Source organism: Camelus bactrianus, chromosome 2 (genome assembly GCF_048773025.1).
Source record: "Camelus bactrianus isolate YW-2024 breed Bactrian camel chromosome 2, ASM4877302v1, whole genome shotgun sequence".
Classification (NCBI taxonomy): domain Eukaryota; kingdom Metazoa; phylum Chordata; class Mammalia; order Artiodactyla; family Camelidae; genus Camelus; species Camelus bactrianus.
In genome coordinates, this window is record NC_133540.1 from 27,433,842 (window position 1) to 27,448,816 (window position 14,975).

General features: G+C 40.5%; 1 protein-coding gene and 1 pseudogene across 1 annotated transcript in view; both read right to left on the bottom strand.

Moving 5' to 3' along the window:
- Positions 1 to 14,975, bottom strand: part of ARFIP1 (ARF interacting protein 1) — a 1,058,373-nt gene that overhangs the window by 257,115 nt on the left and 786,283 nt on the right. The gene's annotated exons all lie outside the window — the stretch shown is intronic.
- LOC141579438 (cytochrome c oxidase subunit 7C, mitochondrial pseudogene) lies at positions 13,721 to 14,785 on the bottom strand (annotated as a pseudogene).

The following is a 14,975-nucleotide window of genomic DNA, read 5'->3' on the forward strand; positions in this document are numbered from 1 at the left end:
GGGACCCTTTTCAGCCCCGCGGAACTTTGACATCTGGCCTCAGAGCTGCCTGTGCTGTACGGAATGGCGAGTCCTTGCTGGTGGCCGACCTGAACTGAACGCCACCATCAACCAGACAGGGACCCCCTTGTAGTTTTTACCACTTCCCTTGTACTTAGCTCCCATCCGGCTCATTTGGTTGGAGATATTGCACCTTTGAAAGCCTCAGGGCCGACTGCTCACCACGGCCACCACGCTCCGGCTCAGGCTCCCCGGGGAGCGAGAGCACTCAAGGCAAGGACTCGACTCAGCACCCATTCTTACTTGCTGGCTTTCTCTTTCTTTTTGTTTTTGTTTTGTTTTATGGCTAATCAAATTCCTCTTAACCTCTGACTGGCTTCACTTGATCCCATCTACTAAGCTAAGAACTGGGAGGGCTTAACATCTAGTTCCTGAATTTAAAAAGGCACTTAATTTTGCCAAAAGCTACCCAGAAGACAGCTTTCACCACATCACATCATGCTTACACATTTCCTCTGTCCCGTCTCTGGATTATACTCTTTAAAAGAGATTAATTTGCATCTGCACCCCAATGTTCATAGTAGCATTATTTACAATAGCCAAGACATGGAAACAGCCTAAATGTCCATCAGCAGATGACTGGATAAAGAAGATGTGGTATATTTATACAATGGAATACTACTCAGCCATAAAACACGACAACATAGCGCCATTTGCAGCAACATGGATGCCCCTGGAGAACGTCATTCTAAGTGAAGTAAGCCAGAAAGAGAAAGAAAAATACCACATGAGATTGCTCATATGTGGAATCTGAAAAAAAAACCCCACAAATGAAGCATAAATACAAAACAGAAATAGACTCAACAGACATAGAATATAAACTTGTGGTTGACAAGGGGGCAGGGGGTAGGAAGAGATAGACTGGGATTTCAAAATTGTAGACTAGATAAACAAGATTATACTGTATAGCACAGGGAAATATATACAAGATCTTATGGTAGATCACAGAGAAAAAAATGTGACAACGAATATATATATGTTCATGTGTAACTGAAAAACTGTGCTGTACACTGGAATTTGACAAAACATTGTAAGATGATTACAAATCAATAAAAAAATGTTAAAAAAAAAGAGATTAATTTGGGCAAAAAAAAGATTTAAGGGGGTAGGGTATAGCTCAGGGGTAGAGTGCATGCCTAGCATGCCCAAAGTCCTGGGTTTAATCCCCAGTTCCTCCATTAAATAGATAAATAAACACAATTACCTTCTTCCACCAAAAAAAAAAAAAAAAAAAAAAAAAAAAAAAAAAAAAGAGAGAGAGAGAGAGAGAAAGACGCTATCCTGTATTAACTTTGGCAAAAGAAATCAGGGCATTTGGCTTTGAGACACACACAGAAAAAAATGGTAGAGCAGAAATCTACTTTCATATGTTAATAAGCAATACAAAGCAAGCAAAAAGTGGTTATATTGGTAGGACCAAGTGGAAGGCTCAGGCAGTGATCAAAATGGGAAGGCCCTCATGTAGAGATCCTTGTACACTATTTCAATCCACGTAAAGTTCAAATACCACTCTATTTCCAAAGCCATTTTTCAAAATAGAAAGTGTTTATTGTAAATGTAATATCTACTCATTATAAAAAATAAAATGATATAAACAGCTCATACAACTTAGTAACAAAAAAAAAAAAAAAACCCAACCCAATCCAAAAATGGGCAGAAGATCTAAACAAGCAATTCTCCAAGGAAGACATACAAATGGCCAATAGGCACATGAAAAAATGCTCAGTATCACTAATTATCAAAGAAATGCAAATCAAAACCAATGAGGTATCACCTCATACCAGTCAGAATGCCCATCGTTCAAAAGTCCACAAATGATAAATGCTGAGAGGGTGTGGAGAAAAGGGAACCCTCCTACACTGTTGATGGGAATGTAATTTGGTGCAGCTTTTATGGAAAACAGTATGGAGATTCCTCAAAAAACTAAAAATAGACTTACTATATGATCCAGCAATCCCACTCCTAGGTATATATCCAGAGACAACCTTAATTCAAAAAGATAAATGCACCCCCAGTATTCATAGCAGCACTATTTACAATAGCCAAGACATGGAAACAACCTAAATGTCCATCGACAGATGACTGATTAAGAAGCTGTGGTATATTTATACAATGGAGTACTACTCAGCCATAGAAAGAATAAAATAATGCCATTTGCAGCAACATGAATGGACCTGGAGAATGTCATTCTAAGTGAAGTAAGCCAAAAAGAGAAAGAAAAATAGCATATGATATCATTCATATGTGGAATCTTAAAAAAAAAAAAGAAAAAAAGAAAAAAGAGGACACTGTGAACTCATGTACAAAACAGAAACAGACTCGCAGACATAGTAAACAATCTTATCTTTACGGGGGGAAAGAGAGTGGGAAGGGATAAATTTGAGTATTTGATATTTGCAAATGTGAACCACTGTATATAAAAATAGATTAAAAAACAAATTTATTCTGTATAGCACAGGGAACTATGTTCAATATCTTGTAATGACCTTTAATGGAAAAGAATATGAAAATGAATATATGTATATATACATGCATGACTGAGACATTGTGCTGTATGCCAGAAATTGACACATTATAACTGACTATACTTCAATTTAATAAAAGGACATAATAATAGTATATTCACAAATAACCAGCAAAAATAAAATAAAATAAAATGAAATATGGACATTAAAAAAAAAAAAGAATGAGAAGGCCTGGATTTGAAGCTTAATCCCACTGTTAGAGAGGTTTGAATGTAGAGTCGTCATTTAAACTCCTCTGCACCGCATTTCCTCATTTGTAATATGAAACTCATGGACTAAAAAGAATTTTTAATTTGCTGAGATCTTAGATGCTTTTTATTTTTATTAATTTATTCATTTATTTAATTGATATATAGTCAGTTTATAACATTGCATCAATTTCTGGTTTACAACATAATGTATCAGTCGTACATATACATACATATATTTGTTTTCATAGTCTTTTTCATTATAGGTTACTACAAGATATTGAATATAGTTCCCTGTGCTATACAGCATAAACTTGTTATTTATCTAGTTTATATACATTAATTAATATCTGCAAATCTCAAACTCCAATTTATCCCTTCCCATCATCTCCCTTCAATCCTGTAACGTAAGTTCGTTTTCTATGTGAGTCTGTTTCTGTTTTGTAAATAAGCTCATTTGTGTCTTTCTTTCCGATTCCATATATAAGTGATATCATATGGTAGTTTTCTTTTTAGATGCTTTTTAGTAAGCAAAATATATTTTCTCTTTTGTAGATGAAGAAATTGAAAATAAGGGAAGTCAAATGAATTGCCAGAAACTACCACATCAAAGGGTTGAGAATAAAAACAAGGTAATAATCAAAAAATACTATGATAACTTATGTATTATGAATTCACAGTTGACTTTGGGAAAATATTGAGGTAGATAAGGGCTGTTTTCTTATCTTGCCTTTCAGCCCCTACTTCTCTCTGAGCACCATTTATCTTTGCCGCCATTGTTTGCCAGGAGGGACGAGGGACTATAACACAGTCGTAGCTGGCTGGTGTGGCTTTTAACAGGATTGCATGTAAGGAGAGCTGGATTTGTATACCTCAGAAAATATGCTACAAGAAGTCCTGTGAATTAAGCGACTTTTCGAAGTCTGAAGATTGCATGCTAGTAGCTTCTCAATCTTAGCCTTTTACTGCTGCTACAGAATCTTGAGCATAAAAAGATTAGGGCACAAATGAGACAGTGCCTAGAGAAAAATGGGCAAGATGTTGGCAGCTTAGAAGACAATTTCTGGGTATGAAAATCCTTCTCTGCTCTTCCTTTCTAAAAGCTGATCCTTTGGAAGATACCCAATATTAAACAAAGTTAATTTAGAAAGTACATGTGAATGAAAAGTGATTAATTTTCAAATATCTTCATTTCAATATACTTTGGCTATTTTAGTTCAAAAACGTTGGCCTAAGTTCTTAAAGCAGACCTAGAACTACATTGGTTCAGAGATGCAAACAAGAGTCTCAGTTGCCAGGGGTTCGTGTTAGACTTTGGACCAATAGCGTTAGAATCGCTGGGAGCTGCTTTAAAAGGAAAATTTTCCAGGTCATCGCACTAAATTTTTTGAATCAGTTGAAGTGGAATGGAGCCTGGGCATCTGTATTATTTTAAATGTCCAGGTGCTTGTCAGTATCTAGGGGTAGCGTAGCGGCCAACTGGCCTAATTCTTTGAGAGGTATCCAGTTGTTTCAGGATTAAAGTAGAGACAGTTTATAGCAAAAGTTTAGTGCAAGTTAGAAACCTGACAGGGAATAGATGACATCCCCAAACTGGAAAATTTGAAGAAAGATTAATAAAGAGAAGAATTATAAAAGCATGTGTAGGGTGTAGGAAGCCCACAGGGTGCAGAACCCCTAGAATGAGCCACCACCACCCTAAGCCTAAGGGCCAAGGAAAGGAAAGGAGTGCTATTGGAACCAACAGAGGGTAGTTGTATAAACAGGACAAGATTTACAGTCTTGAGAGAGGATGCAGACTTTGTACACAATGTTCATAGCAGCTTTATTCACAATAGCCAAAAGGTGGAAACAACCCACATGCCCATCAATAGATGAGTGGATCAACAAAATGCCATATATCCAGACAAAGAAATATTATTCAGCCTTAAAAAGGGTTGAAATTCTGATACATGCTATGGCATGCCTGAATTTTGAAAACATTTTGCTATGTGAAATAAGCCAGACACAAAAGGACGAATATCATATGATTCCACTTACAAGAGGTACCTAGACTAAGCAAATTCATAGAAACAAAAAGTAGAATAGAAATGACTGGGGAGGGGTGATGAAGAGTTATTGTTAATGGAGATGGAATTTCTGCTTGGGATGATGAAAAAGTTCTTGAAATGGATACTAGTGATGGTTGCACAATACTGAGAATGTACTTAACACCACTGAATTGTACAACTAAAAATGGTTAAAATTGTAAATGTTATTTTTTTCTTTTACCACAATAAAAAAAAAAATACAGGTTTTAAAAAAGAAAAAAAAGATGCAGCGAACCCACAGTGATTCTTCAGGGGGGAAGATCCAAATTCTTTTTTTTTTTTTTTTTTTTTTTTGGCAGGAAGAGGTAATTAAGTTTACTTATTTATTTTTGGAGGAGATGCCAGGGATTGAACCCAGAACCTCGTGCATGCTAAGCACGTGCTCTACCGCTTGAGCTACACCGTCCCCCACAAGATCCAAATTCTTTATTCTATCAGGCAGAGGGTAATAGCTCAGTGGTAGAACATATGCTTAGCATGCACAAGGTCCTGGGTTCAATCTTTAGTACTGCCATTAAATAAATGAATAAATAAGATATTTAAAAAATTTGTCTATACAAATTCTTTGTCCTATCACCTTCCAGCTGTGGCCAGAGTCTCTCATTTGTTGACTCCTCCTGGAACACACAGAGCAGGAGAGCCCATTGATGTAGTTACGAGAAGAAGGTGTGGCGAGACCCAAGGAAGCTGGAAAGCTGGGTCCTGTCATTCAATCAACTGTTCTCCAGAGGAAGCAGCAGACCACCTACCAGAACAACATCAAAAAGTGCTGGAATGACAAAAGTTGATGGCAGGTGTTTTTTCCTGATCCAGAAACAGCCAGACACGACCAGTAAGCACAACAGTGTGTTTTCCAATTAACCTAGAAAATCTCTGTTTAAATGCCATGATGTTCATTTCTATCTTTTGATCTGAATCTACCTTAAGGAAATCATCAGAAATGCAAACTAAAAATTACATACAAGGTGATTCACTAAAAAAATTTTTATAATCACCGAAAAGAAGCAACTAAATGTCCAGACTGCACAATATATTAAATGAGAAAGCAGGCTGCTCACTGAATATAGGGTATCATGCCAATTGCCTAAGAGGCTGCAAAGGACACTAAAATATTAGAATGATTATCTTTTTTATTATTATTATTATTATTATTATTTTTACTGGAGGTACTGGGGATTGAACCCAGGACCTTGTTTATGCTAAGCATGCACTCTGCCACTGAGCTATACCCACATCACACACCCAGAATGGTTATCTTTGAATGATTGAATTAAGTATGTTTTTTTCTCTTTTTCAAGCTTTCTTTCAACATTTCTGTATTGAACACGATTTACTCTTATAATCAAGAAAAAGCAACGCATGTTATTTTCTTTAAACCTCGTATTTGCCTCACATGATAAATATTCCCAACATAGAGACCTCCAGAATCTCCTCTGCCCTCCCGTATAAAAGGCATTGATTACCTGCTGGCTGCCTATTAATTTGAAAGGAAGCAGCCCAGGAGGGCAGCCACCTCCTCTGAAATAGGCAAGCGTGTGTGGCTGAGGGTGCAGCTTCCTTTGATGGAATCTTGCTAAACAACGAAATTCTATCTCCTGCAAGAAATGATTTCTGCTGGCTGTGCAAACCTCAGGCTGGAGCCTGCCCTTGGAGAGGCGGCTGCATTACCATGTATTTGTAAAATCAGCAGAGCCTGTGCGGGAACGGCCACAGTGGTTGATTTCACAAGCGACTCACGGTGGGCATCTGCACACAGAAAACCGCCGCTCAGCATAGACTTAGCCGATTGTGATTCCTTCTTGTTCAGGTTTTGCCATTTTGAAAGGGAGTCGTTTTACCCAGGAGAAAATGCTCTTTGTGTAAAATGAGTTTATAGGCATGAAACTACAATCTATTAACCTAAACTTGGTGCAGTCTAGCCTACTTTTTATACTTGGTTTAACCATTTCACCCTTGCCGCACTCACACTGGGGACAGCAGCTTCGGGACTCCATGGATGTTCAGTGGTCCCCAAGTCTTCAGGGATCCTCCCCAGGAAAGAGGACACCTACGCAGGTTAGAGGCCCTGCTGGGTCTGCTCAGTGCTCAGCCTCTACACTTAAGTTTGCCTGTTAGTGACAGTGGCCAAGCTGTATTTGGGACCCAGAGGCACCTGTCTGCTGCTGGCTTGGCACCAAGTCATTGCATACAGTTAGCAGATGGTAAGAGTTTTTAATCCCCACAAATGATGCTTTCTTCAGTGTGAAACTTGGTGAAGTCCTCAAACTTTTCATCCCATCTGCCCTCCCTCAAGTAGCATTTGTTTTCAACTTTACCCTTTAAATCATCTTCTGGAGTCATGAAATTTTAACCAGTGAAATTAATTTTTGCCATTAATGAAATCAAGAAAACGTTGCAAAAAGTCACAAGAGGGCTTTACATTTTTTTCCAGTTTTCTTGAGACATAATTGACATGCATCCCTGGATAAGTTTAAGGCATGGCATATGATGGTTTGATTTACATCTGCTGTGAAAATATTATCACAACAGGTTCAGGTAACATCCATCTTCATAGAGAGATACCATAAAAAAAAAAAAAGGGACAGAAAAAAGGAAAAAAATGTCTACTTGTGTTGAGAACTCATGGGGTTTACCCTCTTAACAGCTTTCTTGTATATCATACAGCTGTGTAAGTTAAAGTCATCATGTTGTACATTATAAATTTTTAAAAATTACAATACAAAAGTAAACCATTGAGAGAAGTCATTCTTAGCCAATTAGGGTAAGCACAGCAAAAAAAAAATGCGTGAACCTTTTTGGACACACTCCCTGGGTCACATCCCCAAAGAGTCTGACCTAGCAGCTCTTGGGTGGAGACTGCACATCTGTATATTGAAAATGCTCCACTTAAAAGCAATTGCATTAGGAAAAAAAATTACTGGAAGAAATGAGGCAATTCTAATAGTGTTTATTGTTAGTAGAGTATCTTCCGAAGGATGGTATTTTTTTTTCTTTTATTCTTGGTTGCATCCAGACAAAAGAAAAGTTTACCCACTGCTTATTCTCACCCCACACCACTGACTTAAGACTTGAGGGAGATCCAAGAAGACAGCCACCTCAACATAAGGCAGACGGGTTATCTTCCTACATTAATGATGTCTTTCATAACTGAGCGGCTTACTTTCTCCACAATTTTCCAAGTTATGGCTGAAAGCTCCCTGATCTCAAGCCAGAGCGAGAGGGAAGTCGTATTTCTTAATGATTCATAAGGCATTATTTCCAGAGAGAAATTAAGTGTGAGTATAAATAACTTGGCCAAGCATACCAAAGATGGAGACAGACCTTTCTGAAGATGCAGAACATAAAACTGTGGTTGCCTTTGACTAAACATAATGTATCTATTCACATAGAGGAAAATGGAACTTTTGAAACCTGTATTGAGCAAAAAGCTTAATTCCTTTTTTTCCCCTTCTATTCTACATCAACGTATCACACTATTGAAGTTATCGAAACAGTATCAGAGAAGCCCGGGAAGGGAGGCAAGACTGCCCAGGTTTTTTCGCCATGTGACCAGGGTTCTGAGAAAACGGTTATACTGTCAGGTCAGGTGGCAAACGTTCAGTTAACACAAAGGGAAGTACTGCAATCAAAGAATCATTTCTCTATTAACTTAAAAATACAGAGTGGTGATTGTATGTTACTGTTACTTCCCGGCCAACGAGTCCATCTGTCTGGGTGAGCCCTCAGGAAAGGTCTTGATAGTGCCTGCCGCGAAGGAAAGACCCAGATTCATTTTCAAGGAAAGGACGCAGATTCATTTTCAAGTGGCAATGCTTGCAAAAACAATGATGCTTTGTGAGCTCTCTGCAAATACAAAGTGATCCATACAGAAGAAGCTGGGGATTTATACTCCCAGAAACAGAGATATTAGCAACTGGAACGAGCCCTTCACAATTTCTCAGGTGGTATAGGATTTCTGTCCACTATCTTATTAGGGATAGAGAGGACAGACTTCCACACCCTATCTGGGACAAAGTAATAGCAATAGCTGGACAAGGAGGTCCCTTGAAGATGAGGCTAAATGAGTTGAACGCAAGAGCAGAATCAGCCTGCAGTCTTAAGTTTGAGGACTGCCCTGTGAGCATGCTGCTGTTATCTGGGAGTTTGTTTTAAAAACGCTGCAGCATCTGGCCTAGATCTTTCCAGAGAAAGGATTGCTAAGTAGGAGCAGAATGATCGCATCATTCACACTTGAACTCCACGCGATGAGCACATTTGTTTGTCCTCATTAAGTGCAGCGTAGCCAGAGCTAACCGACATGCAGAGGCAGTGGGCTGGGGCAGGGCCAGCGAGCCAGGAGTTGGTCAGAAGAGCCGGGCTCTGCCCTCCGGACGCCTGAGACAGGCTTGGCAGCCTGGGGAAATTAGCTGCTTCTTTGAGATCTTGGGTAACTTGACAGTAAGTAGAGGCATTTAGGTTGAGGTTTTCCAGAAGCCCCTGAGGTCCCAGGAAATGCCCAAGGCCACCTCTGGGGTCCGGAGGAAACCCAGACAGGGACGATGTCTACAGGAGTTTGCCCCCATTTTAAGCAGAGCATCTTGGATTGGATCCTTTATATACACTGAGTTCGAAGTAAGACTGATTTTTAAAGGTGTGAGAACCGTAGGACGAGCTAAACATCACATACTTTACTTAGGAAAAGGCAAGGTGTGGAATCTGATCATCTTTCTTCATGGCCAAGCACTATTGTGGTTAGAAGCATGATCTCTGGAGCCAGCTTGCCTGGGTTCAACCCCCACCTCTTCTACCTGGAGCTGGGTGACCTTGAGTGAGTTTCTTAACTTCCCTATGCCTCAGTTTCCTCATCTGTTAAGTGTGTAATAACAGCAGTTGCCTCATAGGATTCTCATGAGAATTAGATGATGTAATATATACGAAGCCCTGAGAACAGTGCCCAGCACATAAACAAGTGTCTTTTATTATTATTGGCCCCAGTGAGCGGCGAGCTTCTGCCGCCAGCATCGTTAATAAAGCCACAAAAGGAAGCGCAGAAGTACTTACTCATTCTGTGTAAAGGTGCTTGGGAGCATAATTGGATTTGCTGATAGTGCCTTTTTAAATGGTACTATTGGTTTCTGATTCACATTTAGGAAGAAAAGCAAAACAGAAGGTGGTAAATTCCTTTATGGGAGAGTTTGGCAGGAGAGACAGATGCGACTGTAAAGTTAATTGGTGACTGGGACGTGGAACTCCTGGGCAGAGGCAGAGTGATGGCATGAGCCAGTGCCTCTCCCGCTCTTAGTTTATGGTGATTAATTCATTAGGGATTCTGAAAGGCCATTCTTGGGTGGCTGCTGGTCCTGTCTTTGCCCAGACAGGGATGATGTCAGCATATAGTTTATGGAGTTCTGCAATCCTTCGGAGGGTTCCAGGAGCACATAGAGCGTCTGGCCAGCCCTCTGAAAACGAAATCCTACTTGAATCCTGTGCATCACAGCTTGCTTGTCTCTAGCAGGACTGTTGCTGTTGTTCTCCGTACAAGCACCAGGTCATGAGAAGCAACCTCAGGAGTTCTTTATGTAAGACTCATTTTTCTCTAGCCCCGCTGGCTCGAGACGCTGAGAGTTCAGCTTCATTTCTCAGCCTCTTCTCTAAATTCACAGAAGGCATGGAATGAGATAACACATGAGCGAATTTCAGAGGCAGAATTTACGATTGTTAAATATATCATTATTTTAGGTACCACTAAGAAAGGAACAAATACCTGCTAATTAAACTTTGACACAAGCTTTAAAAAAATCATTTTGGAAACACTTTCAGACTGACTTAGACGCAGAGTGTTTAAAAATCACCTATCATTCTGGTACATACATAAAAAGAGAAATAACAGCTTAGGGTATTCCTAAAACTTTTTTAGTGGACAGAGTTTGAATCTTCCAAGTCACTTTTTAATCTACAATCAACAATATCTGTGTTTCTTCACGTAATGTCATCCTCTGTGCTGTCAAGAGCAACGGGTATACAGAATGTCCCTATCAAACCATAGTGTACGTTTCTGAAGACAGCGTATGTGGCCTGGGGACTCAGCACAGGTGGTGTCAACCATGCACACATCTCAGCTGAAATGCCCTATGAACAGCTGCGACAGGTGTGTGCTTGTGCCTGCAATGACGACACCTTCAGGACTGCCACCAGGCCAGCAGCAATCGGAAGGTGCATCCCAATTGAAAGAACGTTTAAATGTGCAAAAAGGTGCAGCTCAGACGTTATGAGATTGGTAAGGAAGGTTTACGCTTGTTTCTTTAAGATGATGGGTTTAATCCTCAGGAGACTTTTCATGGGGTGTTGAAACACTGCACTTCATCTTATTAGTGAGAAGGTATATGGAGAATTTTTTGCCTTTTCCAAGCACTTGACACTTTCTCCAATCAGGGTCTGCTAGAGGATCAGAAGATTCCAGAGGTGAGAGCCAGGGAGAAAACAACTGCTCGCATGACATGTTTTACATTCGCCCAAAGTGTCTTCCCCTTAAGTAAGGTCATTTGTTTGTGTGATGGCATTGCTATTTGCTGTGAAAATACAAGTACCCTTAAAAAGGTCACTCAGTGTTTTTCCTGCCTGATGAATGATTTCTCCCTTCTCAGGTGGACTTTGCCAGAGGTTTCTTTAAAGGAGCCAAACTTTTAAGAAGAAAAATCTCTGTATGTTTCAATAGCATAGAGCTTAGATCACAAAACACCATATGTTGTACGAGTCCATTTACATAAAATGTCCAGCATAGGAAAATCTATAGAGACAGAAAGTAAATGAGTACCAAGCTGAGGGCTGAGGGGAGGTGGCATGAGAGAGACAGTTTATGGGGACAGAGTTTCTTTCGGAAGGGACAAAACTGTTCTAAAATTAGATTGTGGTGACGATTTCACAACCCTGTCAATATACCAAAAACATTGAATCGTACACTTTCAGTGGGTGGATTGTATAGTATGTGAGTTATATCTCAACAAAGGAATTTTGAAAAACACTTAACCGGCAGCATTGTGCATATACTAAGTAACCTAAACAGAAGTTCTTTTACACTTATCATAGTGATATTTATTCAATGAAAACATAGAATAATTTTGTTCAAAGCAACTCAACAGACTCAACAGAGACAAATGTCATGGGCTGTGGCAAAGAAGAGTGATCTTTCCTGGGGGGAACCCACAGTTAAGGGGGAGCAGGAGAGAGACATAGGCATAAATAAGTCTGAGCACAGAGGAAATGTTCTGAGAGGCCCCAAGGATATTTCTTGGTGAGCTCAGGATTTGACTTGGCCTTGGACTTTGATAGGTAGGCATGGGGGGAGGGCAGCGAGAAGGGGACCATCCCTGGGACAGAGAAATGTCTCAGATCCTTTGCAGGTGAGAGGGATTTTCTTGGAAAGAGGCCCCACCAGTCCAGGTGTGTGTATGGGTCCAAACCACTGAGGACTTCTCCAGGTTGAGTTTAGGAATCAGTGAGCCACAGAAAGTGAGGGCAGGTAGAGTCAAGCCAGAGAAGGTTCTGGGTCTGAGGAGGAGAATGTTGTCAGCAGAACTGGACCATGAAGAGAAGGATCAGGAGACTTGAGCAGGGTCACTCAGCTGGTGGCTAGGACGGATCACGAACTCAAATTCAGTTTCCCTGACTCTCAGCTCAGTCATTACCACTCCAGAATGAATGTCATAATACATTCGGTGCCACCAGTGGTCCCAGGAAATTGCAACCTAGTGGACAAACACAGTCTTTGGAAGGATGAGAGCCTACTACTGGTCCTTTTCTTTATTTCTTCAACCTCTCCCTTTGGGATCAGAAGCACTCATGTACCACTGACATCCACTCCTGCAAGTGTGCAGTAAAACCCACCTCGACGTGAGCAAGTCCCTTCCCTCCCCTGTTCTCTAAGGGATGACACTGACCGGGTCTGCCCACTCTAGAACCTTGACTGCAATTAAAACTGGCTCCGTGGAGGACAGCTTTCTGTCTTTAACAAAGCCTCTAGATTTTTTTTTTTTAATTCAGGTCTTTATAAATATCCTCCAAATAAATTAAGATTCACTGAATCCATCTATCCACTAACAATACAGAGGTAACCAAAATAGTTAACCCAACAGGTTGACCCCATCGAAATGGGTATGTGCTAAACACATGGAAATATACAGAACTGTTCTGGTGTTGACTTTTAAGCCCTCCTCAGTGAGGATTCCACTGTGTCTGTGTTGGTCTGTCAGGATCCTCCCTGGATGTTTTCATTATGTAATCCCCCACTAGGCTTCCTGCTACTCCTCATCCATGCTTGTCATCATCAAAATGGTCATTTCCTTGCACGAAGGCATTCATTAATTTTCTTTCTCCCTCTGTAGTTGCCTGAGGTGCTCCTTTTAAGAAGAGCATCTTCATCCATTGTGTTTCTGTCGTGGGCCAGTAAGTACCCGTGGGGAGCAGAAGGCCAGCATTTCCTCCCGCAGTGCACCACCTCCAGGGCCAGCAGCGGCCACCTGTTATCCAGGAAATTCTCCCTCCGCCCTCTTGCTCTCAGTTGTTCTTTGGTCTATGCAGAGATGTCCCTGTAAGCTGTCAGAGAAGTAGAGAGGATGTTTATAACTTCTCGTGGTATCACCTTTTTTTTTTTTAAAGCTAAATCATGTACATATTTAATCAAGAAACTAATAATGGAAGATTACCCAAACAAAAAGTAAGCACATGCTCAATTATGTTGCATATTTCAGAGAAGAGGCATTAAGGATTTATGCCTTAAGTTTATTTACAAACATATTTAGTACATTGAGTTTGAGAGTTTCATCCTTTTTCTCAAAGGGATTGCACCTCTTAAAATGTTCCTCTTCAAATGTTTCCTGGATTATTTTTTAAGCAGCTGATGTCTTACTATGAAGAAAGGTGCATCAGATCTAGATCCAAAGTACAAAGTCATCTTAGCTAGTAACTGCCACTTGTTTTCCACTGAAAATGGTAAATTCTTCCCTGGCCCCTCCTCATAGTGGTTCCTTCAGACCACAGAGCTTGTGAACCTCTGGATGATCTGTCCCAGCACAGCACTGTTGGAAATTCTGCAAAAGGCACAGGGATTGAAGGCGGCGGCAGCACCTAGTATCACCTTAAAACAAATCTCCCCTCCCGCTCAGAAGTCGTTGGCTGATGAGAACACCTTGGCTTTGCTGTTGACCTTCTGTGTGTAGCTCTGCTCCCCTTCTGTTCTTGGAATGGGCATCTTTGCTCCCCGGGGTGGTAGCTTTGCACACACACACAAGTGCAGGCACATGTGAGGATTATTCCATTTAAAGGAAAAGCTGAGAGGCTCCAGGAAGGCTTCCTCGCCTCTCAGCCCAGCTCTCCTTAGCCCTGATTTTGTATCTGAAAGATTTCCTTCCTTCATCTCTAGACACGCCAATATACTGCTATAAACACAGATGCATAATTAATTTAGGCAGTAACTATTACTGTCCATTTCTACGATCATGGTGGACAATCAAAAATTTGCACACTCATCTTTATTAAATAAGAGTTTACAGTTAATTTGCTTTCTAGTCCCCTCATGTCGCTCACCAGAGATGCCTTTCCCACTGGATAGCTGAATAGACTGGCTGACTCACGCTACGTGATACTCTGAACTGTTTACCAAATTATCAAAATGGAAGGAATTCAAACCAGATGTTTTGAGAAAATGCATTTTTCATAAACCAGGGAAAGAGCTGTACCTCGGAGAGAATCCCAGATGTTTGGCTGTTTTATCTGAACCTGGCCATGCTGATAAAAGCCCCTTGCCATCCGTTTTGTCAGATCAAATGACTTTTTTTTCTGGTGACTGATAACTGAGCAAGAGCAGCCTTGGCTGACACCTTTACTGATGGGATCCCTCTCCGTAAACACCTACAGAGGAGACTTCTGATTTCATAAGGATGTTCATGCTCTTTGACTGACTCTTCTGTGACTATTTCCACCAATGTCCCCCATCTTCAAGTGAACATTCCCAACCAACACACAAATATATACAAATCAATACCTCTCTTGCCTTCAGGCCAGGTTGTGGGGAGAACTGTTGCCTAACTATTGGCTTATAGTCTCAAATGATTATAAGCTTAAAGACTCCAAACCAA